This window comes from Sardina pilchardus, chromosome 6, assembly GCF_963854185.1.
Source record: "Sardina pilchardus chromosome 6, fSarPil1.1, whole genome shotgun sequence".
Taxonomy (NCBI): domain Eukaryota; kingdom Metazoa; phylum Chordata; class Actinopteri; order Clupeiformes; family Clupeidae; genus Sardina; species Sardina pilchardus.
The window spans coordinates 15,595,078-15,622,870 of record NC_084999.1 but is presented as its reverse complement, the minus strand read 5'-3'; the positions used below and the strand labels follow the sequence as shown (position 1 = coordinate 15,622,870).

Below are 27,793 nucleotides of genomic sequence, written 5' to 3'. Positions count from 1 at the left end.
CTAACAAGCAACAAGCAAAGAAAAAAAAATGGCATACCGCTGCTTTGTTAACATGTTTACTCCTGGCTGCCGGCAAAGTTGATGTTGTTGAATGGAGAGTTTTGTCAGTGGCGGCAGAGGTGTTGTGGTTGTGCGGCGGCTGCTTCAGCCGCTCAGACTCTCAGGCTTTCTCTCTCTCCGTGTGTGTGTGTGTCAGAGCTCGATGTTCTCCCATCTATTAATGATATTGCCTTTATCCCTGCCTCTGCCCTTTTGAAGGAATGAAGACAGCCCGATAACGAGGCCTGCCATTTAAAAGGTTAGCGCACATCCGTCTACATTCAGCACAGCGGTGCCGTCTCTCATTTCCAACAGTCTCTCTATTTCTTTCTTTGAGAGGGGTGGAGGGTAGGGGTGGGAGCCATTTTTTTTTACAGTCGAGATACATAGTCCCTGTTCTAAGGTGAGCTGGTGTGTGCCACTCCATACGCACCACACATTATAGAGAGAGACCGGAAGACTGGAAGAGAGGAAATCTTAAGAACCGTGGAAACCGTTTCCAGTCTACTGCACCTTCTCTCTGTCTCTCGTTCTCTCTCTCTCTTTCCCTCCTCTTTTTTTACTATATCAATCTTTTTTCCGCACAATTGAACAGATTGTTATCGTATTCTGGCAAAAAGGCCCTGCTTGAAATGAAGCCATACATCACAGGGTACATGGCGGAACGGAAGAGGCGAGCTTGCACAGAGTGGCTGAGAGAGGAGAGACGAAGAAATAGAAAGAGAGAGAGAGAGAGAGAGAGAGCAACATGAAGAGAAAGAAAGAGAGGAGGCGGGGGGAGCCTTTGAGCTGCCGACGGAAGGGTAAATAAATGCCCAAATCCATCAAGCCGCCGGTCACCTCTACCTCCCTCTTTCTCTCTCTCCCTCTCCCTCTCTCTCTCTCTCCATCTCTCTCTCTCCCTCTCTCTCTCTCTCCATCTCTCCCTCCCTCTCTCTCTGCCCCTGAGTAGCATCTCAGGGCTGTGACATTTTTGAGACGGGAGCGTTGGTGCATTTTAGGCGTAATTAGCCGTGCGGTCGCGTGGCCTGGAGCCCCCTTGTTGCTGTGGTGAGACTCCCTCTGCAGCTCCGCTTGCTTCACTGCAGCGTCCAGCGATGTGGACGCACCTCCAGACGCAGCTCGGCACTTTGGAACCACGGAGGCCACCGCCACTGCACTCTCCACCAGCCTTTTTCTGAGCGGCTGGCCAGAGAGAGAGAGTGTTCGTGTATGTGTGTGTGTGTGTGTGTGTGTGTGTGTGTGTGTGTGTGTGTGTGTGTGTGTGTATGTGTGTGTGTCTGGCGGCAGTCGCACATGCGACCCTGTCCCCTTCCACCCGCCGACTAACACCACCCCCCTCCCTCCCCTGTGGTCGGCCCTCTGTCGAAACTGTCCGTTTGGCAGGACAAGCAAGCAGCCGTATCCATGGAGACTGTGTTCCTAATGGCCAATGTCGGAACCCCTGGGGAACAAGGAGCAGGTCTGTCAGAGTGGGTCCAGTGGGGTCCGCCCTGTGTGCTTTTTGTATGCTGCATTTGAGGTGCAGGGAATAAATAGATGTGGGAAAAAATATGAGAAAAATAAGCTTGTGGAAATGTGAGAAGAGGGCAGGGGGGACAAGGAGTGCTTGCCTTTGGGAGGTAACAATCATGGAGGAGGGTTTTTTTTGTGCCTTGCGAACCACTAGCTTTTTAAAGAAGCAAAAGGCTCATGCATAAATGCTGAGTGTTTAGTCTAAAATATACAAGATTCTGAGTGGCTGGCTTGTGGCAGTCATACATTTCCACTTAAGTCTGATGCGTTTAGGGCCGTTATAACCAGATTGGCAGTGAAATTGGGCAGTTTAGTGGATGAAAACGATTAAATGGTCATGATCCTGGGTCATTTTATGGGCATTTGTCTGCTAAAATGGTGCGTTCTGAGCAATAGGTAGACTCCCCATTGTTGAATGATAATACTGGGCCACTGTAGCTCGCTGAGACGCAGACGGCGACATGTTGACATTAATGCCGGTCATTTATACTCTCTCTCTATTCAGCGCAGAGTGTCTGGCTGTTTTGGGAGCGCAGGAGGAGGGGGCTAATGCAAAACGCTTTGACTTGCCCTAGATATTTTTTACCAAAGTTGATGTAATCCTACCTCCATGACACTCCCTGAAGTTTTTTTTTTTTTTTTTTTTTTCTAACTTCAGTTGCGATTCGGTGTGGTGTCAGGGACAGGTGGTGTGACGGTGTGAGGTTTTTAAGAAATGGCCCGGCATGCTTTTGCAGCGCTGAGCTGAGGAGCCAAGACTGTCCTTAAACAGTGGATATGTATAAGCTGTTTTCAGCCTGTCCTCTTCCGCCGTCCCCTTATCGTACGCACAGCTGTGTGACAGGGTTGATAGAAACGCTGCTCTTCGCTGTCATTTTTCGCAAGGCGCAAACAATAGACAGGAAAAATGAGCCTGTTAGTGTGCGTGTGTGTGCGCTTGTGTGTGCGTGTGTGCACTTGTGTCTGTGTGCGTGTGTGTGTGCGCTTGTGTGTTTGTGTGTGTGTGTGTGGAGCGGGTGGTGGTGGTGGTGGTGGTGGTGGGGCTGGCATCACCCTCCGTGAAAGATGGCTATCATGCGGTGTCACAGCCAAAACTAGGACACCTCTCGGAAGGATGCCGGCCCTGACGCCTCAGTGGAGCAAACCAAGCGCGGCGACGAGAGAGCCCACCTACGAGATGAGAGAGAGAGAGAGACAGGAGAGAGAGAGAGAGTGAGAGACAGGAGAGAAAGAGTGAGAGAGAGTGAGAGACGGGAGGCGGGGGAGGGGCGCACGCTGCTTGTCATTTGAAGTCGGCGGCTCAGGGCGGATGCGAGCGAGCACGCACTAAAGTTGCCGCTAAGTTGTTGTCTTTGATTAGCTGGCAGGGACGTCTGTAGTGCCCAGGGAAGCTCCCATCAAAGTCCCCGTCCTGCGCACTCTCCCAATCAATCTCACTAGATTAACCTTTTATGGGCTTTAGCTACCTCACATCCTTTTATAAGCTTACCCCCCCCCCACTCCCCTCTCCCCTCTCGCCAATGCCAAACACCTCCTCCTTTACTAAAGCCCACTACCAGACAGTAGTTTATCCACACACACAATGACCTTCCTACAACCGAGCCACTATAGCAAAATTGATAATCATTTTGCCTCACCCCCCCCCCCCCTCCTTAATGTTTTCCCTAAATATATCTGCTGCGTCTCCATGGACGGCGCTCTGATCGTTCCTATCAGCCCATCTGGCAGGTTCACTCTGGGGGCCCGAGCGTTCCGAGAGCACACGCTCTCACGGCTGGAGCTTTCATTAAATTAATTCATCCCTCTTTTCCTTTTTTTTTCTCTCTCTCTCTCTCTCTCTCTCTCTCCCTCTCTCCCTTGCCCCCCTCCTTCTGTTCTCCCTAAGCTCGTGCAAGGTTAATGAGCAGATTCGATCAGTAAGATCATCCCACCCTCCCTCTGTGCACCCCCCCCACACACTCACACACACACACACACACTCACCCCCCTGCAGACACAGACACACACGCACACCCTCACTCACTCCAGCCGCTCCAGCCTTCTCCAAACCTCTCTGAAGAGACGGCATGCTGCTTTATCTCACACTAATACCTGCTATAATCAGGCCCCCTCCTACTTCCTCCATCTCTGCTTTGTCTTCACCGGCGACTGCACCTACGGCGCGCGTGTCGTAGCTCGCGGGTGGAGGGAGCCGGAGAGTTGGCAAAGGCTGGTGTTTGTGAAACCGTAGAACTGGACAGTGATTTATTGCGTCGGGGAAAATCCTGCGGGGCTTTTGCTTGTCACCGAATCAAACAGCCATTAAAACTGATCAAACAAGAGGGCCGGAGCGGTTTCCGTTTCCCTGCCAAAAGCCTCAAGAACCGAACCTGCTAGCTGAACACGCCTTCAGAACAGCCTTTTTCCACACATTTAGCCCGTTGTGTACAAAAGAGCCTTTATGGAGAGTGTCGGCTGCCGTGTTTCGTTAGCGTGCGGTTGCTTCTCGGTTACTCAACCTGTGAGGCCAGACCATGTGTGTGTCGTGTGGAATCTCTCCGAGGGCTTCTCTACTGTATGTGTGTGTGTGTGTGTGTGTGTGTGTGTGTGTAGGGGGGGGTTCCCTCCATGTATTGTGCTATATCTAGACCGTCCTACCCTGCAGCTTGACCCGTAGTGGAGTATGATGGGAGCTCCAGCGCGGGCAGGCGCTGAGACATCCAAGCAGCTGAATGCGTGTTATGCTCAGCTGGCTGCCTCGCTCGACGCGGTGACCTTACCGTGGTACCCAGCCCGAGGGCACCCCTCCTCCTCCCCCCCCCCTCCAGACGCATGGATCACAGTGCTGCGGAGGTCCTTGCCAGGCCGCGTGGCGAGCGGGCCAAGGAAAAGGCGTGCATGCCTGGAGCGAGCTTGGATGTTCACGTCTCTCTTGGTTATGGGGGTCAGACTCGGAGGTCTTCTTCCAGCTGCGAACTCTGCGAGCGTGGAGACGCCGCGTGACTGCAATGTCAATAAAGACGGCTTACAGTAGATGGAGATGCACTCGGCAAATGATCCACGCAATTGACTCGTATTCTTTTTGTTTATTTCTCGCTCTTAGCCTATTCCCCTCTTCATTTCTCTCTTTCTCTGCCTCTCTTTCTCCCTCCTCTTGGCAATTCTGCCTCTTGTCTTGTTTAGTTGTCCTCCTATCTGTCTTGCTCCGCCGTAAGTGTAGGGCAGCAAATAACAGGAAGGTTAAGCTCTCTCAAGATCCACCTGATCAGACCCTCCACCACGACAACCGCACCCCCCCCACCCCCAGACATTTGTTTCTTCCCAGAGACGAGGGGCGGTAGCCGGGCCCCTCTTCCCCCTGATGGTCCTTGGCATGTATGAAGACGAATGGAGCCATCAGATGGTGCTGTGATGAATGGTGGTCTGCAAAAGTGCCTCTCCTTTATGTAAAAGAGATGCTTGCAGACGTGGCACTGCCATAAATCAGACAATGGCTCACACACACACACACACACACACACGCTCACGCTCTAATTTCATTACAATGGCAGAAAGAGGAGCCAGCGCATCGGTGAAGCAGACATGGGAGCGGACACGTCCCCCCCCCCCACCCCACCTCTGTCTCCCTTTATTGCTCTGTGCTTTTAGCCGTGGCTGCTGCTGCTGCCGCATCGGTGAGTGGACGCCATTCCTGGAAATTCATAATAGAGGTGCAGAAACCGCAGAGCAGGTTCTTTATTTGTACCCATACCTGCACTATGCAGAGTGCACAGAGACCTCCGCATGTATTGATTCCAAGAACCCAACGTTAAGACTAATTGGGCGCCAATCCTTCCTTTTTAGCCCTCTTCCGCCTCCCCCGTGCCCGCCGGGGATCAATCGGATTCTTGGGCTGTCGGGATTGTTATGCGAACGACTTTGTTTGTTTTGCGTTGCGCTCCGTAACCGAAGGGTCACAATCGCTTGTTGTCATAACAGTATATGGCATCTACGTCTGGGACGGGCTATTAGTTGCCCTGCAAAATGCCAGCCTGATTCTCGCACCTCGCCAACTGCCTGACGGCTCGAGCTCATCAACACTTTGGAAAACCTGCGAGATGGGCTTGGCAGCGAGGTCTTCACAGGCCGCGGGAGGCCAGTGGCACCCAGTTTGCTCTGACCCACACTGGGAGCTGTGGGACTCCGGTGGGGGGGGGGGGGGGGGGGTGTCTGCTAAGTCATCGCAGACAGCCGGGTTGGTGTGCTGTGCGGTGGGGTTTGGCTCCGAGGCTGGTCTTGGTCAGGGTGTTATCGTGGTGTTGGCAGGGTGTTAGCCGAGTCTCACGGCGGTGACCGTCGCGGTGGTCGGCTTTTGGTTTGTTTTGCATCCGGGGAGTGTGACTGTGGATGCGGGCGATAGTGGATGCGGGGGGCTTGGGCATGTTCGCCGGGGGGGTGGGGGCTTCAGTTTGGCGAGGGTCTTACCGTAGCTGGGATTTGGGGGCTGGGCGGGTAAGCGGGTTGGGGCCGGTCCCGGTGTCTCAGTTTGTCGGAGACGGCGTCGGCTAATTTCTGCCGGTGGGTAGGGTGTGATCGGACACCTCCTCCTGCTCCCTCCTCCTCCCTCCTTGGCTCGCTCCCCAGCAGGAGCCCGCTGAGCTGCGGCTTGCGCGCGCCGTGGGAGGTGGCGAGCGCTCCAGCTGTTTTGGCAGATAAGCCACCGCCACGGCGGCCCGGCCACGGCTTCCTGCCGAGCGTCAGCAAGAACAGAGCGCGCTCTGTCTCAACCGTCCCCGTTCAGCCCGTGTCGGCAGGTTTGCTTGCCTTCTTCTTCTTCTTCTTCTTCTTCTACTTCTGCTTATTTCTCTTTTTCCCTCCTCCTTTTCCTCGTTTGCGACCGGGCACCCTATCAGCAGTCCTACGACTCCTTTCCCACCCCCCCCCCCCCCCCCCCGGAGTCTTCCTCCTACTCCACTCTTCCTCCACGTCTCCTCCATGTCTCCTCCAGCCCATGAGGCGGTGAATATTCAAATCAAAGGCTACCTCATCTCCGTGCTCGAGAAAAAAAAAAAAAAGAGAGAGACTGTGACACTGACAGTGATGGTAATTGAAGTAATGAATGCCTGAGTATGTTTTTGCTGCTGCTGATGTCAAATAAGGATCCTGTCTACAAGAACTTGTGATTTTCATGAGAGGTGAGATAAGTTGAAGAAGGGCACCTGGTAAATGGCATCGTACACACACACACGCAGCCTCTTCGCTGCTGAAGGAGACATGCTCCTCAAGGCTGTCCGTCAGTTAAGAGTGGGAGGCTGATGTTCCAGACATTCTCTTCCTTTTTTGCCATCTTGAAAGTGGGCTTCTTACATTTCTGTTTGAAGCTGTAAGTGTATTTCAGCCTTGCGCTGCAGATCGATTGTATCTAGACTCCCTTCTAAAAAAAACAATCAATTCAGTCCCACAGTGTATCCTATAGACGGCTCCGGGACATGCTATCTCGTGCCTATTTTTATCGAATGGTTTAGGGTTTTTTTTCTTTGAATAATTTCTCACCGTTTTATGTGTATCATCTGTGCAAAGTGATGCCATCCCGAGGTGTGGGCAGCACCTCAAATGAGCGGCAGCGCCACGCTTCCTCCCAGCCTCGGAGGCGCGGGGGCCAAATCCCCAGGAGGACGGACTTGCGGGGCGGTTGTGTTGTATTCCTGTTACCTGGAGCCGAGAGGCGGGCGCTTGATGAGAGCAGCGCCACGGAAAAGGTCAATAAACAACAGCCCGGTTATTGTGGCACCAGATTGAAAAGGAAATTGTTTTGCTGTGGTGGGAGTCGGCGACGTGCGTGCCGCCCGTTGCCCGTTCCCCCCCCCCCCCCCTTGCTTGGCTGTGTGTGGTTGGGGGGGGGTAGTCGGGGCGGGGGTGGGGTGAGGGTGGTGCGGGCGTGGGGTGGTGTGGGGGTAGCTGGAGAGGTTGTTTCTCTTGGCAGCGAGTCCTCCAGCTGACCTGTCAGTGTTAGTCAAGCTGCGGTAGGCTGAGGTGTCCCTCAGCTGCTGGTGTGGCACCAGCCCTCGCTCCCCTCGCTCCCCTCGCTCCCCTCGCTCCCCTCGCTCCCTTCCTGTGAGCGCGGGCGGTTTTGTGTTTCCTTTTTGGACCAGGATCGACTAAAAAAAGAATCCCGTCGGTAGGTCCCCCAGCCCCCTCTCATACAAACACACACACGCACACACACACACATGTATGGACACACACACACACACACACACACACACACACACACACACACACACAGATTCAAAACATACACCACAACCGTTTGTGTAAACAGAATATTAAAAGCATTACATCCAGCTGAGTCCCTCTTGCTCAGAAGCATTGCCCAACTGTAGAACGGCAGATGAATTTCATTACTCCTGAAACGTGCAAGAAGAGCAGCTACTCGGAGGTGTTATCGTCCGTGCTCCAAGCAGCCCTGTGTGCATGTAGCGGAGGCTGTCCTGTGTGCCTTTGCCTTCCTTGGCCGCGCGGCTGCTTATTTGATTGGTGTTGGACGGAGTGGCCTCTTTTTCCCCTCCGGTGGTGGAGGATGGAAAAGGAACCGCGGGCACCTTGGCTCCGACATCAGTCAGAGTGGCACTGGCAGAGCGGAGGAGAAAAAAAAACAAAAAAAAAAACACAGGCTCCCATTAGCCGACCGGAGAGGCTTCGGTTCAGCCCGAGCCGGCCCCGGCGGCGGATTTTTTTTTTTTTGTCCGTGAAGGCGTTTCAGCGCGGTCGACGTTGCCAGGGCCGTGACACGAGCGGCGGTGGCGGGTGGTGGGTTCGGGAGGGGAGGGGAGGGGAGGAGGGCGAGAAGAGGGCGAGGGAAAGAGCGAACGGAGGAGGAGGGGGAAGGACTGAGGCCAGCATGAGCTAGTGCGAGGGCACCGAGAGAACCACCCTCCTCATCAGCGCTTCCATTGCGCTCGCTCGGGCACACTTCGGCTGTGTTGTGCCAACCGGCCCGGGCGGCGACGGCACTTGGAAGTGAGGCAGGGCAGAAATAACAAGCCGTGCAAACGAGGGCGTGTGCGCGGAGCGACGGGCGAGGGTGCTAGCCGGTATCAAACACGCTGAAGTGTTTGGGTTGGATCGTGGCTGGGCTCTGCCCAACTTTAAAGGGGGGGGGGGGGACTTGGGTCTCTTTGATTTATGTTGTGTCAACTTCATGTGAGTGACATTGCAGAGTTCAGTTGTGCTGCTATGCTCGCTCTCTTTCTATCATGCTTTCTCCCTTTCTCCTCCCCTCTTCTCTCTCGCTCTCTTTCTCTCTCTCACTCTCTTTCTCTCTCTCTTTCTGACTGTATATATTTCTCTTGATCCTTGGTTGTCTGTGTGCTTATTTTTTTCAGCCTCTGAGCGCTCATGGGAAACATAAGCTTCTTATAATGGACCTCTGCTGCGATGTTCTGACACCGAGGAAAACTTTGCCTTTCGCCAGAAAAACAGTCTCTCTCCACCCTCTTGTGAAAGCCTTCACTTTTTTGGGGGGCTATATTTAGACAATGGGTCTTTTCTGGACGCGGTCCAGCTAATGTTGATTCGATTTTAGCAAGAAATCTCGTGCCGATCTGTGTTTTGCACGCACAGGTTCCTTGTTTTCCCTCTTCTGGGTGAAAGGTTGTGTGGACGGTCGCTTGCGAGAGCTGAGGCCTCTATGGAGTTTTTGCTGGGGGTTTAAATGGGGTTTTAACGCACAGCAGTTTTTCACTGTCTTTGTTTAAGCAGCTGCTTTTGTGAAGAGCAAAGAAAAAAAGAACTTTAAAAAAAAAAAAAAACAGCTAAAATGAGTCAGCTTTGGAGAGAGAGAAAGAGCGAGAGGGAGAAAAACATGAGCTAATCTAAACAGGCTGCCAGAAACTTTGAAAATCTCTTTGTGCGAACCGTTCCTCTAGCTCTGAATTTAGTGCAGAGGAACAAGCCCTTTCCAGTACAGATATGTGGGTTTCAGAAGGCCGTCTCACCCCATCGGCTTCTTAACACCATGTCAGATTGAACGAATAAATACACTTTGCAGAGTAGAGGGTATGCAGTATATGATATCCTATGTAAAGTGAAAAAAAGGGAATTGTGCGTAAAAGTCAATTGAGCTCACAATGTGTGCAATGATCTTAAATTCTGTGGACAATGCTGTCTTCTTCATATTATAAAGCCATGACATATTATACGTTTTAGTAGGTCCTAAAACATTTGAACCAAATTTTGATTTTAAGATTTTTTAAGAATTAAGCAAGATGACGCAATGTGAGCACAAACTGTAGTATACAGTACTTCAAGAGCACAATTTCAGTCATTGTGAGAGCACAATTTCAATCATTTCGAGTGCATATTTAAGATTTTTTTGAGACCACACTTAATTATTTTAAGGGCGTATTAAAAACAAGTTATGGTACCCAGAAACACATTCTCTCATGTTAACCCTCGCGGGCTCCATACCAAACAGTATTGACATGAAAAAGCCAAACTGTGTTTAAAAAAGTCGAGTTTTAATGATGGTGTTGGTTTAATAATGAAAACACCATTTGAAGACATCCCAAGACTATCATTGCAAAACCCTGTTTTTGCATAAATATTTGATTTGAATAAGTTAACTGAACAAGTCCACTGCATCGGCACTGTGCAGTGTGCACTGCTCCAAGGACTCCCACCCATTGCTCATTTCTCAACTATTGCTCTCCCATTCCCTTTGACATTTCCAGCACCACTGATATGCTTCTGTAATCATGAAGGTGATGTGTTTCACACATGCCGTACAGCGCCGGACGGACATTATCCCCGGGCTGACTTTACCTCATGTTGTTCAGTGTGTTGGAATTCATTTACATTTAAGCATCCGTCTAGTTGACATGCGGAGGAGACCGGAATGCCACCCAACGGGGAATGCCATAACGTGCGAGAGGCTTGGATGTTTTGAGGAATGTTGTTTTTGTGTGAGGGTGAGGGCAGTTGTGTGTTTCTGCAGCCCGCACGTGTTGACTGCGGAACTCTTACTGTGGCTATACAGCAAGAAAGGTAATGAACACCCGGGAGATTTCCGGCATATTCTTGTTGTCTTCTGCCTCAATGGTGATGTTAGTTGAAGGCGAAAAAAGTGCAGAGATTGGTAAGATTCTGATGCCGGTACACCAGTATAGCAAGTAGCACTGATTGCATAAAGTCTGAGTGGTGAACCAGCCTGAGCTCCTCTCCTCCTGTCTGCCAAGCAATAAGATATTGGGGGGATTTCCAAAAGATACTACATTTGATCTTCCCCGTAGATTAGTATTTACAGAACACCTCAAAGATGGAGGATTTAGTGAATAAAAGCATAGGTTAGATATAAAACAAGAGGCGGGATTGGCACCCTGCAGTCAGGGAGGTGCTGTTGGCTAGGTGGCCAGACCTCATTAACCATACATCTATGCATGGGCATGCCGCGCCGAATAGCCTCGGTGGTGCGGGAGGAGGGGAGCAGGCTGGGATTGAGGGGAGAGGGAGAGGGAGAGGATGCCCCCCCTCGCCGAGGCTCTCGGGGTCGCTGGTGTGACTGGAGAGAACGGGCCCTGCCTCTAATCCAGGATTACCTGTCTGGATTCTCCCTCCACACCTGCCCATGGAGATAACGTGAGCTGGCCAGGATGTGGATGTGTCATCTATGTGAGTGTGCGTGTGTGTGTGTGTGTATGTGTGTGTCATGTGTGTGTGTGTGCGTGTGCGTGTGCGTGTGCGTGCTGTGTGTGCGTGTGCGTGTGCGTGTGCGTGTGCGTGTGTGTACTCCAGTGCTCCAGCATCTGCTCAGCAGCTTACAGCCTCCTGGACCATGCCGATTCCGGTGTGTGTGCGCGTGCGTGTGTGTGTGTGTGTGCTTCGGCTGCTGCCGGACGTGCGGTGTTTGCACAGGTGAGAGTGTGGCGTCCATCCCGGGGAAAGAGGCGTCAGGCATGAGATGAATATTGCCTCTGCCGCTGCCAGGCGCTTGGAAACCTCAAGTCCCCCAACACCAAACGCCAAACAGCATGCACAATCACACACGGCTCCCTCCAAACCGGGGATGTTGTGCAGTGCTAGCGACTGATTGTTTTTGTTTGCTTGTGTTGGTTGTTTGTCGTGGCTGTTTCCAGCGAGCGGACCGTTGTATTTTTCAGAGGGAATAGATTAAATTCTGTATTGCTGAGATTGAGACAAGGTGAAACAGCGTGAGGCAAATTAGTTACAAGCAGACATTTTGCTCTGTGTTTTCTCTGAGATAGATGGGATATGGTTAAAAAAAGATTAGTTCCGTTTGCTAATTGGGAGCTTCAAAATGGCCTATGCGCAGCCATTGAGAATCCATCACTTAGAATGGAACCTGTATTTTATTGCACATATTTCAACCTTTCTGTGTTGTATCATTTGTTCTCTTTTGACAATTAATGGCAGAGTGTGATGAAGGAAGGATTTGGGACAGGGCAGTTATTCAAGTTCATGAAAGGAAATGCATTTATTTACCTACCTGTATTTCATCTGTGTCACCACATCTTGCAGTAAATGTCATATTTAACTCACCTTGTTTATTATATTCACTCCCCCCCCCCATTATTTTTCCTTTCCTTTTCTGCAGTCATTACGTTTTTGACATTTTTCAATTTCATTTTCAAACTGACACCCCCCCCCCCCCCCCCTCCCCCCCACAACTTCCTTCCTGCTGATTCTCATCATAAATGCAGCCGCCAGTCCAATCTTCATCAGGATCTGCTGTGGTGTGGGGCTACAGTATAGTCATCGCCTCCTGTATTGCACCTTCTCTGCGGTGGTGCACGACTCTTATGTAAGGAGCTTTAGGGAAATGGGTTGTACTGTACAGTATGTGGTTAATATTAGAACATAAAGGAGCAGGCTCTATCCAGTCTTGTATAATGTGATTTTTCAATAAAGACCAGGTCTGCCATATTGTCAGTCACGGCACTGCGCTGCCTGCGAGGTGATTTATGGTCAGCTGGGTGGTGGGATTACAGTCCTCTGCTCCGTTCAGTACCCATAATTCCTCTAGCCTTCCCGTGGGGATAGTAAGAAAAGCACTGTTTTCATTTCAGGGCAGGAAATTTATAGCTGGTGGCACATATACAAGGAGGGGGGAAATGTAGTTGTAGGTGTTTATTTGAATGAACTGTACATCCAGGTTTTTCGTGTATAAAGGGGGGATTTAGGGAAGTATTTTTTGGTTATTATTAAACTGTACGTTGTTAGTAAAAAAAATACATCCTGTTGCACGCTCTCGTAGATGCAAGCGTACGAAACAGACAAAGACTAAATACTGTAGATTCTTTGTGATGATTATTCCGGCACCCTTAACAGCAAACCTTCTAGTGACTAATAGAGCATAACACACCACAAACTTTATTGTTCTGCTACACAGAAAACCATAAATTGCCTTCGTTGCCATTTACCATGTCTCTGCAGCAGGCTGGAAGGAAGGCAGGGGAGGCAGGCAGGGAGGCAGGCAGGCGAGGCAGGCAGGGAGGGCTGCAACCCCCCGTGAGGCCTGTGGCGCAGCGCTGAAAGGCCACTTGTCAAGCGCGCGCGGGAGGGAACACAATGGGGGGACTCTCCGGCGGTGCCTGGGAAAAGGACGAGTCAGGGTCGCTTTCAATTAGCTCAGCGTGGCTGCAGCAGAGGCCGGCCACTGGGCTAGTGAGGGGAGCGGGGCAGCAGAGGAGGAGGAGGAGGAGGAGGAGGTGGGGGTGGTGGAGGAGGTGGGGTGGGAACACACAGAAGGAGCAGGTGCAAAGTTGAGTGGGAGTGAGAGGAAAGGGATTTTTTTTGCCTTTTCTTTTGTGTGTGTGTGTGTGTGTGTGTGTGTGTGTGTGTGTGTGTGCGTTGATTCTGAGACAGTGAGAGGAAGAGCTGTTTAGCATGCCTGTGAGTGAATCAGGGAGGAACGCTGTGTCCCCTTCATATGTAATTCACCCTCTCCTCTAAAAGAAGGACACTTCTTTTTTTGGGGGGTAGAAGAAACTGTCTGGTTTTTTTTGGTGTTATTTTTACATTTTTCCCATTGTGTAAATGTATGAGAGAAACATTGTTGAGGCAGCGCCATTGAGGCCCATTCTCAGAGGATGGGAGGAACGCGGCAGATAGCGCGCCACATCTTGATTTGACGGAAGACGCGTCGTCTCGTGATCGGCGGCACATTGAGGTTCCCCCCCTGCACTGTGTTGTGGATGCCTAACAAGCCGCCCTTGGAGAAAGTAGCGCCGTCTGAAGATAGCATCAGGTACTTATAGACAGGTCATTTGCTCAACTTTTTGGGCCTAGTTTTCTGTCAAAGTTTTCTCAATGGATTCCTGGTCAGAACCCCTATTGAAACAGATTAAGACTTGGGGCATGTTAAATTTTGTCAAAAAATTCAAGATGGCCGCCGTATGGGCAATTCCATATCAGTTGGAACAGGTCCGATACCATGGTCCTCAGTTTTTCCTGATTTTTGGTCAAAATGTTCCTCCATGTCTCATTAGAGGAAAACCAAAATGTTAGCTTGGTATCTTGTTTAGTTTCTGAGATATGGCTCTTCAAATGTGGATAGACGTGTCCTAAAAAAAGGCTGAAAATGCCTGTATTTAATGAGCACCATTTTTTTTAAACCCCTCTCCTGTCTTAAGCCTACCATATTATTTTCTAAAAATGTGAACACTGGGGCAGTACCCTGTTTAGTTGTCCAATATCACAAAGGAATTATAGTCCTTCCCACCATTGAAGACTTATTCATCGAAACAAACCCATATTTTTTTTAAAGCAATGAAAAACAAAAAACCTGTTTTTGTTCTCTTATGGTCATGAATGGATAGCACTCACATTTTTAAAACTTTACATATGTATAGTCCATGAGTAAGAGAACATGTTGAAAAAAAAATGAGATGGTAAGTTTTCGTATTTCGAGGCTATGGGCCTTCAAAGATGGCCAAAATGGTGTTTTTTTCCTAAAAATGCCAATTTCATTGCCTTTTTTCAAGGACAAGATGAAATGCAAATCCAACATTTCTTTTTTCCTGCAATAGTATGCCACTTAGTAGACCATGTGAATGTGGTAGATCCGACCTGTCCATTTTAATATCCCCTCAGTACATGTCTGAAGTTAGAAAAAATGAAAAATTCTCTTGGCTGAAGGAGGTGTTGGTTCGATATTTATGAACCTCTTAGAAGGACAATATGGGGTTTAAACCCATTTTTTTCTGTTTGAGGGATCAGAATGCCATCCTATAAACAGGATAAAAATGTTATATCCCATTTTTACTCTTTATTGACCCCTTAGAATATGTCCAAAAGTTGTCAAAAATGAAAAAGGCGACTAAATTGCGGGGCTTAAAATGGCCAAGTGGATCAAGTCACACAAGGCTAAAAATGTAATATAAGACAGATGAGATACTGAGGGAGAACACTGTGAAATGTATAACCCCTGTTACGATGGCCTTTGAACCCACTGTGTCCCTAACTGAGGTTAAGGGCTAAAAAACCACCAACCACCGATCCAGTGGTCTCCAACTTTTTCATATCTCTTGATAGAAAATTTGAGACTTGAAACTCATACATGTTGTTCATCTCATCAAAGCGGCTTTTTGAGACCATCCATGACTTCCTGTGATAACCGGAAGTTGGTTTAAAACAGGAAGTACACTTTAAAAAGGCTGTATCTCTGGGGGAAAAACTCAGGAAGTCATGGATGGTCTCAAAAAAACGCTTTGAAGAGATGAACAACATATATGAGTTTTAAGTCTCTATACATTTTCTATCAAGAGATATGAAAAAGTTGGAGACCACTGGATCGGTGGTTGGTGGTTTTTTAGCCCTTAACCTCAGTTAGGGACACAGTGGGTTCAAAGGCCATCGTAACAGGGGTTATACATTTCACAGTGTTCTCCCTCAGTATCTCATCTGTCTTATATTACATTTTTAGCCTTGTGTGACTTGATCCACTTGGCCATTTTAAGCCCCGCAATTTAGTCGCCTTTTTCATTTTTGACAACTTTTGGACATATTCTAAGGGGTCAATAAAGAGTAAAAATGGGATATAACATTTTTATCCTGTTTATAGGATGGCATTCTGATCCCTCAAACAGAAAAAAATGGGTTTAAACCCCATATTGTCCTTCTAAGAGGTTCATAAATATCGAACCAACACCTCCTTCAGCCAAGAGAATTTTTCATTTTTTCTAACTTCAGACATGTACTGAGGGGATATTAAAATGGACAGGTCGGATCTACCACATTCACATGGTCTACTAAGTGGCATACTATTGCAGGAAAAAAGAAATGTTGGATTTGCATTTCATCTTGTCCTTGAAAAAAGGCAATGAAATTGGCATTTTTAGGAAAAAAACACCATTTTGGCCATCTTTGAAGGCCCATAGCCTCGAAATACGAAAACTTACCATCTCAATTTTTTTTCAACATGTTCTCTTACTCATGGACTATACATATGTAAAGTTTTAAAAATGTGAGTGCTATCCATTCATGACCATAAGAGAACAAAAACAGGTTTTTTGTTTTTCATTGCTTTAAAAAAAATATGGGTTTGTTTCGATGAATAAGTCTTCAATGGTGGGAAGGACTATAATTCCTTTGTGATATTGGACAACTAAACAGGGTACTGCCCCAGTGTTCACATTTTTAGAAAATAATATGGTAGGCTTAAGACAGGAGAGGGGTTTAAAAAAATGGTGCTCATTAAATACAGGCATTTTCAGCCTTTTTTTAGGACACGTCTATCCACATTTGAAGAGCCATATCTCAGAAACTAAACAAGATACCAAGCTAACATTTTGGTTTTCCTCTAATGAGACATGGAGGAACATTTTGACCAAAAATCAGGAAAAACTGAGGACCATGGTATCGGACCTGTTCCAACTGATATGGAATTGCCCATACGGCGGCCATCTTGAATTTTTTGACAAAATTTAACATGCCCCAAGTCTTAATCTGTTTCAATAGGGGTTCTGACCAGGAATCCATTGAGAAAACTTTGACAGAAAACTAGGCCCAAAAAGTTGAGCAAATGACCTGTCTATTAAGATCAAGAGACTCTTTGTTACTTTTGGAGGGAGGCACAATAGGCAATTCACAACAGAGACCATCAAATACAAGAACGTCGCTTTCAACCACTTCAGCGTCCCATTGTTTTTTGCCATGTCTCGTATTGACAGAAAGGGAGAAAAGAGAGACACGCTCAAGGAGAGGGAGACTAACAAGGCTCTCACCGACTTCACATCATTTACTGTCACAGTAATAGGGGGTGGTGTGATAAGACTGGGCCGCTGAATCCTGATACAGTTGGGATGACAACCTGCTGATTGTCAGTCAGTTTTAAAAAAATAAATCTTTTTCCTCCTCTCTCTTTTACCCCAGGCTGCCATTATTTTTTCAAATGAAAAGAGACACTCTCGCTCGCACACACGCACACACACACAGACACACAGACACACAGACACACACACACACACACACACACACACACACACACACACACACACACACACACACACACACACACACAATAACGGGCCACATGCTGGGTGGTTCTTTATGACTCAGTGTTATTGAGATATCAATAATGGATTATGTGCTGTTAAACCGACACATCCACTCTTTTTTTTTTTACAGATATTTATGTAACCGTTTGTTGCTATTTGCATATTTGGTAATCCACACATGCTCCTTTTCTTGGGTGGCGGGTTGGGGGTGGGTGGAGGGGTTGAGATGTTGAAGATCATGGCAGCTGCAGGCTTTGATTTTTTTTTTGATAATTAATTTTCTCCTTATGCCCAAATGGATTAAATGTCTACCATGACACTCATTGGAAATAAGCAGTAATCGTCTTTGCGATAAACCATTTTGTCCTAATGATCAAAACATGTTCAGCCTCATGAGCACACCCCCCCTCCCCTCCACAAACACACACACACACACACACACACACACACACACACACACACACACACACACACACACACCATGCCACGCTGATGCCTGTGAGGGCACTGTCAGACACAGTGAACTGTGCAGGCAAGCCACCTGCCTGGGAGGGCTGGGGGAGAAAACGATAGCGAGCGAGCGCAAAAAAAAAGGAAAAAGAAAATGCCCTGCTGTGCTCTGAATGCCAGAAGCTGTGGAAGAGGGCTGGAAAAGTTGAGGAGTTCAGGGACTTACTTTTTGCCCTTTCTCTTTTTCTCTACGTGTTCCTTTTTCTTTCCTTTTTCCCTTCAAATGTTATGTGACTCTGTCCCACTCAGTGTTCCACAGAGCCCAGCTGGGCAGGATGTCACGAATGGTGATTTAGAAGTGTGTGTGTGTGTGTGTGTGTGTGTGAGAGAGAGTGTGTGTGTGTGTGTGTGAGAGAGAGTGTGTGTGTGTGTGTGAGTGTGAGAGAGTGTGTGAGTTCAAGAGAGAAAATAGAGTATGTGTGGGTGAAACATCTCCCTTGAGGACAAGTGAACTTAGGTCAATATTTCCACTCTATTGGGCCGTGTTTTGTAATGAGTTTGACCACACCAGGTGAAGCCCGATGGCAATTCCTTCGTAAGTCAGTGACCTATTACTGTATGATGCCACTGCAGCTGTGGCCAAGAGCTGCTCCTAAATAGCACCAATGGCGTAAGCGCTGGCACGGCAGGCTGCGGGTGGAGTAAGGACTCGAGCACAACTGGGTGTAGCCTCATCATCCCCTCATTACCATCAATATCTGTCCGTTTATTCCACTACTGTATATGCACTGCACGTGTTGCAATGCTACATCATACTGCTCTGGCTTACACGGTACATAAAATCGTGTATTGAAATAATTAGTTGATGTCAGAGTTTTAATGGAGAATGAAGCGGCTTCTTTTTTTAGCGTACAGCGCTACATGCATAACATGACACTTCTGTCAGTGTTAACATGCGGTTTTCTAACCTGTTGTGATCAAACTGCTGCTAATTTAGTCTCTCGTGTAATTTGTTTCATGTGTCATAAACAGCTGCATGACGCACTATAGGAATATTCCATCCATTGCACTGACCCCCAGTCTCTGTTACTGCAAAGCTCCTCCTTGTCATGGTATCAGATTTAACCATAGACTGCATAAAATACCATACCGTAAAATACCATACCGTAGGAAAATTGTAAATCGTTTTTACTCTTTAGCCTATTACCACTGGGCTAGACGTAGCCAGTCACCTCATATAAAGAGTGAGTTTGGTGACTAGTTTCGTAGTCATGGACATGCGCAGAGATGAGATTTATCCAGATGCCCCTTCCCCAGGTGTCCCATGCAGTTTGGGCTGCATTTTGGATAAGTGACTTCTCGATTCGGTCCATTTCATTCCGCGGCTACTGAATGACAGCAATTAATCCAATTAGCGATCAATCAGTGCTACGAGGCCTGAGCTCCTCCATCCTCTAATGGCCGGTGGGACAGACCCCCCCCATACCCCCCCATACCCCCCCTGCATTATTAATAATTCCATTTCAGGAGGCCAGCAGCCATGAGCGGGAACGTCCCGGGGCCATTGATCACTGCAGTGGAGCGACTAGCACTTCGCCTATGGGGGCCTTTTACAAGAAATTACCAGTTAGATGGAGAATGAACAGAATGTGTGTGTGTGTGTGTGTGTGTGTGTGTGTGTAGGGTGGGGAGGGGGCACCACCAGCCGAAAGTGCCGCTCTACGGTGGGTGAGAGATGGAGAGAGAGATAGAGGGAGAGAGGGATGGAGGGGGCAGAATGAAAGCGATAGAGAGACAGATAGAGAGAGAGAGATGGAGTGTGAGAAACAGAATGGGAAAGATATGCTGGGAGACAGATGGAGGGAGAGAGAGAGTGAGGGGGTTGGGAGAGGGAGGGAGGGAGGGAGCAGAGGGCAAGAGGGATGAGATGATGGTGTGAAAGATGTAAATGGCGAACATCGAGGAAAGATTTGTGTGTCTGTGTGTGTGTCTGTGTGTGTGTGTGTGTGTGTGTGTGTGTGTGTGTGTGTGTGTGTGTGTGTGTGTGTGTGTGTGTGTGTTGTGTGTGTGTGTGTGTGTGTGTGTGTGTGTGTGTGTGTGTGTGTGTGTGTGTGTGTGTGTGTGTGTGTGTGTGTGTGTGTGTGTGTGTGTGTGTGTGTGTGTGTGCATGCGTGTCTGTGTGGTGACGGAGGAGTGGGGGTGAGAGTTATGGTGCTGATGGGAAATATGGGGGTGCCAGAAGATCACTCAGTCAATGAGGCATGTCTAAATGCCCACATGGCTCTTTTGGGTCTATTAAGAGAAAATTAGGAAATGGAGGTCGCCCGACCCGACTAACTAGGACAAAGGTCCCATATTTTAGTTAAATCCTCATCATTTATGTGTGCCTCCCCTACCCTATTCTCTCTCTCTTTCTCTCTCTCTCTCTCTCTCTCTCTCTCTCTGTTGGGTTGTCTACAGAGAAAATCTCGGAAGGCTCGTTACAAAAATTGAGATTCATTCAAGAGGTGGGCCATAAATTCCTCTGTGTGCCCTTCTCATTGCCTAAAATGCCGCAGAAGTGTTTCTCCTGTCTGCCGCGTTGTATATGATGGGAAATAACAAAAAAACCTCTTCATTGGGTTTTGGTCAGCCCTATCACAAAAGAACATTGGCCATATTGTATACCATTTATTGTGTTTTGTTGACCTCGTTTTTTTTGGCTCAATAGCCCTAGTCAGAGTCTAGGGATCGTGCTGTGTGGGAGATACGCCGTCTTTCTTTTGTGTCTGTTTGGCACCGGGTTTTAATGTCAATTCCACATTCATTCCTGTGCATTTAGAAAATGTCCACGGACCCTGTCCTTGGCCCTCCGTAAATGCGCTTCTCGAGGCTTTTTGGCTGATTTGATTGAGTGTGATCGACCCATCCAGGTTGGCCCATCGTGCATCACCCTGAGCAACCTCTTTCCTAGAAAAGCGAGGCTTCGCTGGGCTTCGGATACGGGAAGGTCTGCGCAACCCAAGCCAAGTCGGTCTGCAAATGACATCACCCCCCCCCCCCCCCCTGTCCCATGCAGCGCAGTTTCCCATGCCGAGCGAGCACCCCACGTCTGCTGGCCCGGGCTTCCGAAAGGTGGGCCGGGAACGCGCACGCCCATTACGGCGCCCTTGGAGCCACTCGCTCCCATGCCGTGGCAGCTGCTGCTTCTGCTGCTGCTGCTGCTGCTGCTGCTGAGGCTAGCGACGGCGGCGGCACTGACGCTAACGCTAGCGTGGACGGATATACTTGGCTGATTGCTAAGGATCCGAGGGATGACTCTCTGGTCATGACCCACTACACATGCTGCTGGGGGGGGTGAACTTTGAGTCAGGGGGTGGGGGTGGGGGTGGATGGGAAGTGTTTGCAGATGCATTGACCAGATGCCATTAGTCAGTGGTCTTTACTGAAGAAAATGCTGGCCCTCGTGCAAAGGGACTTAGAAAGAGTGGATCATCCATCGTGCTGTTGCCTCCCCCCCTCCCTCCCTCCCTCCCTCCCTCCCGCTGGAGAGGATGTTATTCTGTTTGTGCCGTGAGAAAGAGAGAGAGAGAGAGAGAGAGCCATGACACGTTTGGTTTCAGATAAGAGATTGGTTAGTCACTGATATAGCCCTTGTGTTGTTTCAGAGTTTCAGTAATTTTCCGTCTGAAAGGCAGATTAAATGGGGGTAATGAGTTCACAAACAGTGCCTGCTGACGCTCTGCACCAGTGTACAGCTGCTAGTTCCCAACCGCACACGCATACACCCACACAGTCTGACACACAAATAAACACACACACTCTCTCACACACACGCACACACGCACACACTCTCTCACACACACACACACACACACACACACACACACACACACACACACACACACACACACACGCACAAGCGCGCTCGCGCTCATTCGCTAACATCTGGCTCTGTTTAGAGCCACACTTCAAGCCAGTGTTTATGCCAGCGGTGTTGTGACAGCAAAGTAACGGCCAAAATGACAAGAGAAGGACGTTCCGCTCCGCGCGCCCTCCCGCAGCCTCAGGTCGACGGCCAGATCAAGTATCCTGCTCGCGGTGGCTCTCATAACTCAGGGTCATTACCCTAAACATGTGTTCACAGTGCAGCCAAAGCCTTGTGTATTTATCATTTTTTTCTTTTTCTCTCTCTCTCTCTCTCTCTCCCCCCTCCACCTCCCCTCCCCTTTGTTGTTCATCCAACAGGGACTTGGCGAGGGACTGCAGAGTTTCTGTCAAGTCTGAGGGGGTCGAACCCCCTTCTCTGTTCCCCCCCTTTCACCCCCACCCCACCCCACCCCCCCAAAAACCCCCCTTCACCACTCAGCACCAACTCCAGCCTCCCTCCTCTGCTCAACCACTTGGCTTGTGAGACTCCAGGAAGAAAAACCATAAAGCACGCAGTTCACCAAAACAACTGACAACAGCTCATTTCAACTGTAAGTACACATTCAGCTCGTTTTTTTTCTCTCGCTTGTAATCAGTAATATGCAACCAAAAGCTCAGAGAAAACAAGCCTTTCTTAAAAGTTAATATAGCTTTTGGAGGAATCGCTTGTTTTGATGTTATCGCGTTTTCAAATGAAATCCACATTGAGTGCTAGCTCTAGTAATTGTGGCATGCAATTTTAAGAATGTCCAAGGTAATTCGAGGAAGCCATGGACAGGGGCGCCTCATTTATGCAGATTGTGCCGCTGGTATTTGTAGAGTTGAAAAGGTCCAGATGACGCATGGCGCGTGTCTGCGGTCCAGGGTAACAGACTGAGGGAGAAGAAATGAATGGATCTCATCACACTGATCCTACTGATTGCTTCCCCGGCTCTGATTATGGAAGCTACCTCTCCGCTCCTCTCCTCTCCTCTCCTCTCCTCTCCTCTCCTCTCTGCTCCTCTCCTCCTCCGCGCCGTGTCGCTTCGCCCGAGACTAAATTTATTCTCGGGCACATCGAGGCCTTGTCTGCCACGGTGCACCTGGGGTCCTGCTCCGAACCGATAAATGCCACGCTGATTTATAACCGCAACCTTTCCCCCCGTCGCCTGTCTCAGGGGCCTGTCCACACCCTGATGTACCACTGTTTGCTGTAACCCCCCCCCCCCCCCCCGACTCTTCCCATCTCCCGCCTCCTTCTGTGAAATCTCCCCTCCATTGTGCCCAGATGCTTCTCCGGCTGACAAAAGGCCAGTGATTACACCAGTGTGCTCAACCCCTAAAACGCTACGCACTGCACTCGCGCGCTACTGAAAGGACCCACATACTCTAATTCTGTAATTCAGCCCACTGGTCACTCTGGGTGAAGCTCAAGTGTTCCGCTGAAAGGCTCCGTGACAGAATGGAGATGTGTCAATAGAAGACTCTCATAGAGACGGTCAGTTTTTTTTTTCTTTTTCTCTCCTTAGGCTTTTTGTTACCTCCACCGTTCTCTTCCTTACTGTACCTGGGAAGGGAGCCATTGAGCAGGTGGGCAGGGACAGAGCATTGCTCAGCAGGGCAGATAGGCATGACATATGATCGGACTGAGGCCCCTGAACGACTGATTGTCACGCTCTCCTCCCACCACTGCAACGCCCTCCAACCCTCCCATTGCAGTATGGACAATTTGAGGGGACATCTATTATGCCACCTCTATTCTACCTGTCACCCCCCCCCCCCCCCCCCCGCTGTTTAGTGACAGACCAAGGAATGTGTGATAATCGCCAGTAGAGCCCAAAAAGTACCACTGTCCGGCCTCTCCTGGTCCACAGTGCGTTTTGACAAAGAGCGAGGCTTTGAGAGCCCTTTGTGTTCCCTGGACGCAGGGTTGCGCTCACCAGCGATTGTGCAAAACAAAAAAAAGCCAACTGACTGAGAGCTACAGTCGGGACGGGAGACATTTGAAATGTGGGTTGCGGTTCCTTCCAGTAGAGCATGGTCGAGGCCCACCATTAATGTTCAAAGACAGCCCTGTCTTTATGCTGTTTGATTTTCAAAGACAGCCCTGTCTTTATGCAGTTTCTTCCGTATTCGTTTTTTGTATTTGCTAGAGTATCTATCCCTCCCTCTTACCCTCCCACTCTCTCTCTCCTCCATTTCTCTTTCTCTCTCTCCCCCTTCCCTCTCCCTCGCTCCATCTCTGTCCCTTGCCCCTGTTCCTCAAAGTTAAACGATGGCATCTCCGCATTTCAGCGCGCTGTGACAAATTGGCACAAGGAGCCCAACCAGATGGTGGCCGAGAGGGGGTGGCGGGGCGCAGGGGGTGCGGGAGGGCTGCGAGCGGGCACACGGATTGATCATCTCCGAGTCCCTCATGCTCCGCTTGTCGGCTCGCGCCCGTCCCGCCCCTGCTCCGCTTCCCCAGCCCCATTAGAGGCAGCGAAGCGAGCGAGTGAGCGAGCGGCAGCATTCCCACACACATGCCCACAACAGGGGCTGCTGCCCCCAGACCCTTCTGGTCAAATGGAGAGGGGCCCTGGCACGAGGAGAAGGGGGCATGACGGGGAGATAACACTCAGCGTGTGGAGGTTGGGCTTGATGTAATCCGGGCTGGAGGGGTGGTTGCGGTGGGCATGGGGGCATCTGGAGTCGTCCTGCTGCCAGCCCAGGCAGTGTCACCCTCAAGAGAGGGAGGAAGAGGATGCTCCGGTATAATTGTGTAATCAATTGAAGAGCGTTTACTGGTTGTGTCAATAGGCGTGTCCTGGCAGAAGGCCTTGAGGAGCTGCTCTTGTTGACTGGACCATATGGCCCAGATGTGTGTGTGTGTGTGTGTGTGTGTGTGTGTGTGTGTGTGTGTGTGTGTGTGTGTGTGTGTATGTGTGTGTGTATGTGTGTGTGCGTGATGTATGTGAGTGAAAATCTGTAAAATTTGTTATGTGCATATTTACATGATCACATCGCTCCAAATTTGAGCTCCAAGTTCTTTTGATAAGTGGATCTGTGATTGTCCAATGATGATGATTCGGGAACACATTAGGAAGGACTCAGTGTGATTAAATATCCGTCCTACGTCACATCTTTTTATACCCTCATTTTTAGGCTAAATGAAAGATTTGAAACATGTCCACGATAAAGAAAACTACGAGTTTCATTTTCTTCTTCTTCTTCTTCTTTCATTTCGAGAGAAAAAAGGGGAAGAAATTAGCGGGCGCTTTGATTTAATCAGATTGAAGAGAGGCGTTCTAACGGCTCCACTGAGTACCGGGAGTGCCGGTGATCACGGGCAGGCTTTGGCTTCCATCACCTGTGAAGGAGCTGGAGAGATATCCCAGCGCAGATTTATATTCAAAGGAAGGCCCAGCGCTAAGCTCCAAGCATTGATCCAGAGATGTGAGGCATCCGCAGGGACCCTCCCGAGAAGCTCGGAGATGCTTCTCCGCCAAGTAGATCTCAGCATTCTGCTCCCCGCTTAGCAGGAGGCTCCCCCCCCCTCTTCAGCTTTATTTCGTCCTTCTCTGTCACAACTCATTCTAAGAGCAGTTGCTGTAGTTGCATTTGCAGTTCCAGTAGATGTATTTCTGTAAGTTCAATAAGTAACGGTGCTGTCTTCAATTCGGGCTAAAGGTTATTGATAGTTGAGCCCGTTGAACAGCAACCTCAACAGCATCAAATACACTCCTTCCATCAGTGTTTATTTACAGAGTCCAGGCTGTGGAGTAGTGCTTTGAGTGTGTGTACTGGGCAGAGAAATTGGCTGAATTCGACAAAAATATATCTTTAAAGGAGTCATTATATATCAGTGACTACACATAGAATATAAGAGGTATAAAAGAGTGTAATCCTTACCATAGTAACTTAAACTTGTTTCGAGCTTTGTGGATTTCTGTGTTGTATTAGCCATTTTGGTTTCCCTATTGTTATTCAGTGATGATGGGCCAAATGTTCATTCTCAGGTGAAACACCTACAGATTTGGTCATGACTATGAATGCTTTATGAGGTGTTCATCCTACCGTCTGGCTCACCCACACACACACACACACACACACACACACACACACACGCATACCGATGCTCTGGAGGATGTCCAGACCACAGGAACAGCTCACTCACCTCCTGGGAGTGCTTCTAGTCACGCTGAACATGAGAAGAGAAAAGCAGTGCTTTCAAAATCTCTCTCTCTCACACACACACACACACACACACACACACACACACACACGCACACACGCAGACACACCTATGTGCACACCTACATGCACACACATCCAGAAAGCGAAGAAAGAAGCCTCTTGGGTTCCCAATAAGTCTTATCATTGTGTGTGTGTGTGTGTGTGTGTGTGTGTGTGTGTGTGTGTGTGTGTGTGTGTGTGTGTACATGGCTGTGTGGATGTCTTCATATATCCTTGTGAGACTGATTTCCCTGTACCCATCTGCCCAGCGCTCCAGAGCATCCACTGAGAGCTCCAGCAGGCGATAAGTCCTGCATAAACTAGGGAGGGAAAAAAAACCAAATTGAGTGGGTCAGGTATCAGCACCTTAAATAGGTTGTTTACAACCCGTCAAATCCCTTATTCCCATCTCACTCACCTTCAACCCCCCCCCACCCCTTCAGCCCCCCACCCCAAACACACACACACACACACACACACACACACACACACACACACTGCCCCCATTTACCTCCTCCATACCCCCATGCCCTGCTCGCCTATGAAGACATCCCTACTGCTGGGAAGCCTGGGGAGCTGTCAGAACAGAGATTTATGTCTTCTAGACACACACACACACACACACACACACACACACACACACGCACACACACACACACACACACAGATACACATGCTCAGCAGTAAGGGCTACACACCACCCAGGGTGATTTGACGGCAGGTGATTCTGTGAGAGTCAGTGTTAAATGTTCTGGAAAGGCGGGCCAGTGGAGCCGGTGCCAGACATGGACACCACTACGGCTTTTGATGCCCATCAGAGATAGGGAACGGCCAAATGGGCTATAAAAAGAGACTTTGGCAGGCAGTGGTGTTTTTTTCCTTCTTTTTTATCTTAAAATAAGAAAGGTTTATGACGGGGATGTGTCATTCCTACCTGTAGCCTGAGAAATCTGTGTGCGCCAGGATGGAAGCAGCCTAGGCTGCCGATACATTTGGACAGAGTAGCATGAGGACCCCATTAGCTAGCTGAACATTCAGATGAGTTTCGCAGTGTTGCCCAGTATTGTGCATTTAGCTCCTGACTAGCAACTCGCATGATCCATTTTCTCACTAATTTGGCTGCTACATTTAACCCTCAGTCTGGCTCAAATAGATGCCTAGTTAATTAGTCTTCCTGTAATGGATCTCAATTGCAAGAGCGTAGATCTTTTCGAGGCCAAGGTCTTGGGCTTAGTTTCCTGGGAGCACACGCATAGATACATGCATACAATTAACTATACTCATCAAGAGATCGCTTCAGAGAAAAGTGCTTACTGAATCATATTAAAATCTGAAATACTGTAGCTCGTACGTTAGTTTTAGTGCATATGGAATGTTCTTTTTGGTATGTCTTTGTCTCTTGCACAACATCTAAGATAAGTGAGATGATAGAGTATGCAAATTTGTTTCGATTGTTTGCTGAAAATTATGCAGAAAATTACAGCTTCTCGGTGCAATCACACTCCTTCAGTCTGCCGCCCTTACCAGTCAGATAAAGAAACGTTTAGCTTAGGAAGACCAACACATTTTTTAAAAAACCTTCTCCCTGAGTTGTCAGTCTTCTCTTCTGAATCATCTGAAGTGGTTATTTTTGACTGGTTAATTGGATGCCGAGCCGGGGCCATGAACCTGCATATTTATAATCTTTGAAGAGGGGCGGCTCCGCGGAATGGATGCTGTGTTTTATGTAATGATAATGACTGTTGATGATGGAGCTTCTCGAACTCCAGTCCTCCAAGTGCCTGATTGGCAACCATCCAGCCTCAGCGTACTCATGTAAGTGTGCAGCACCTCTTAAAAAAGGCATAATATCTCAAGTTAACTTCAGACCGGTGCATGGGGCCAAAGATGCTCCTAGTCGCGCTGGCCCTAAATCTCCTCGAAAAGTGCAGTGGGGCGATTTTGTTTAGCGATGGATAGTTTGCCTGAGTCATTGGCACGCTGATTAATCTTAAGCTGCCCCCCCCCACCACACACACACATCCCCTTTGCACTGTGCGGAGCCGGCTGTCGAGAACAAGCCTCTTTATTACCGAACAGACTGATTACTCTTAAAGTCGACACATGCCAGCGAGGACACAGCAGTGGCATATGGTGGCTGAGATTTGACACGCAGACAAGACATCACAAGATCCATCTATAAGGAATGGATTACAGTGGATCAAAAAAGTAGA

The 27,793-nt window shown here is 48.9% G+C and overlaps 1 protein-coding gene across 2 annotated transcripts in view; it reads left to right on the top strand.

The window, feature by feature from the left end:
• sema6e (sema domain, transmembrane domain (TM), and cytoplasmic domain, (semaphorin) 6E) overlaps positions 1-27,793 on the top strand; it is a 116,695-nt gene that overhangs the window by 28,659 nt on the left and 60,243 nt on the right. For both annotated transcript variants that reach the window (XM_062538626.1, XM_062538625.1), the window contains exon 3: positions 21,705-21,937. The gene's annotated coding sequence lies outside the window, so the exon portion shown is untranslated. The remainder of the gene's footprint in view (positions 1-21,704; positions 21,938-27,793) is intronic.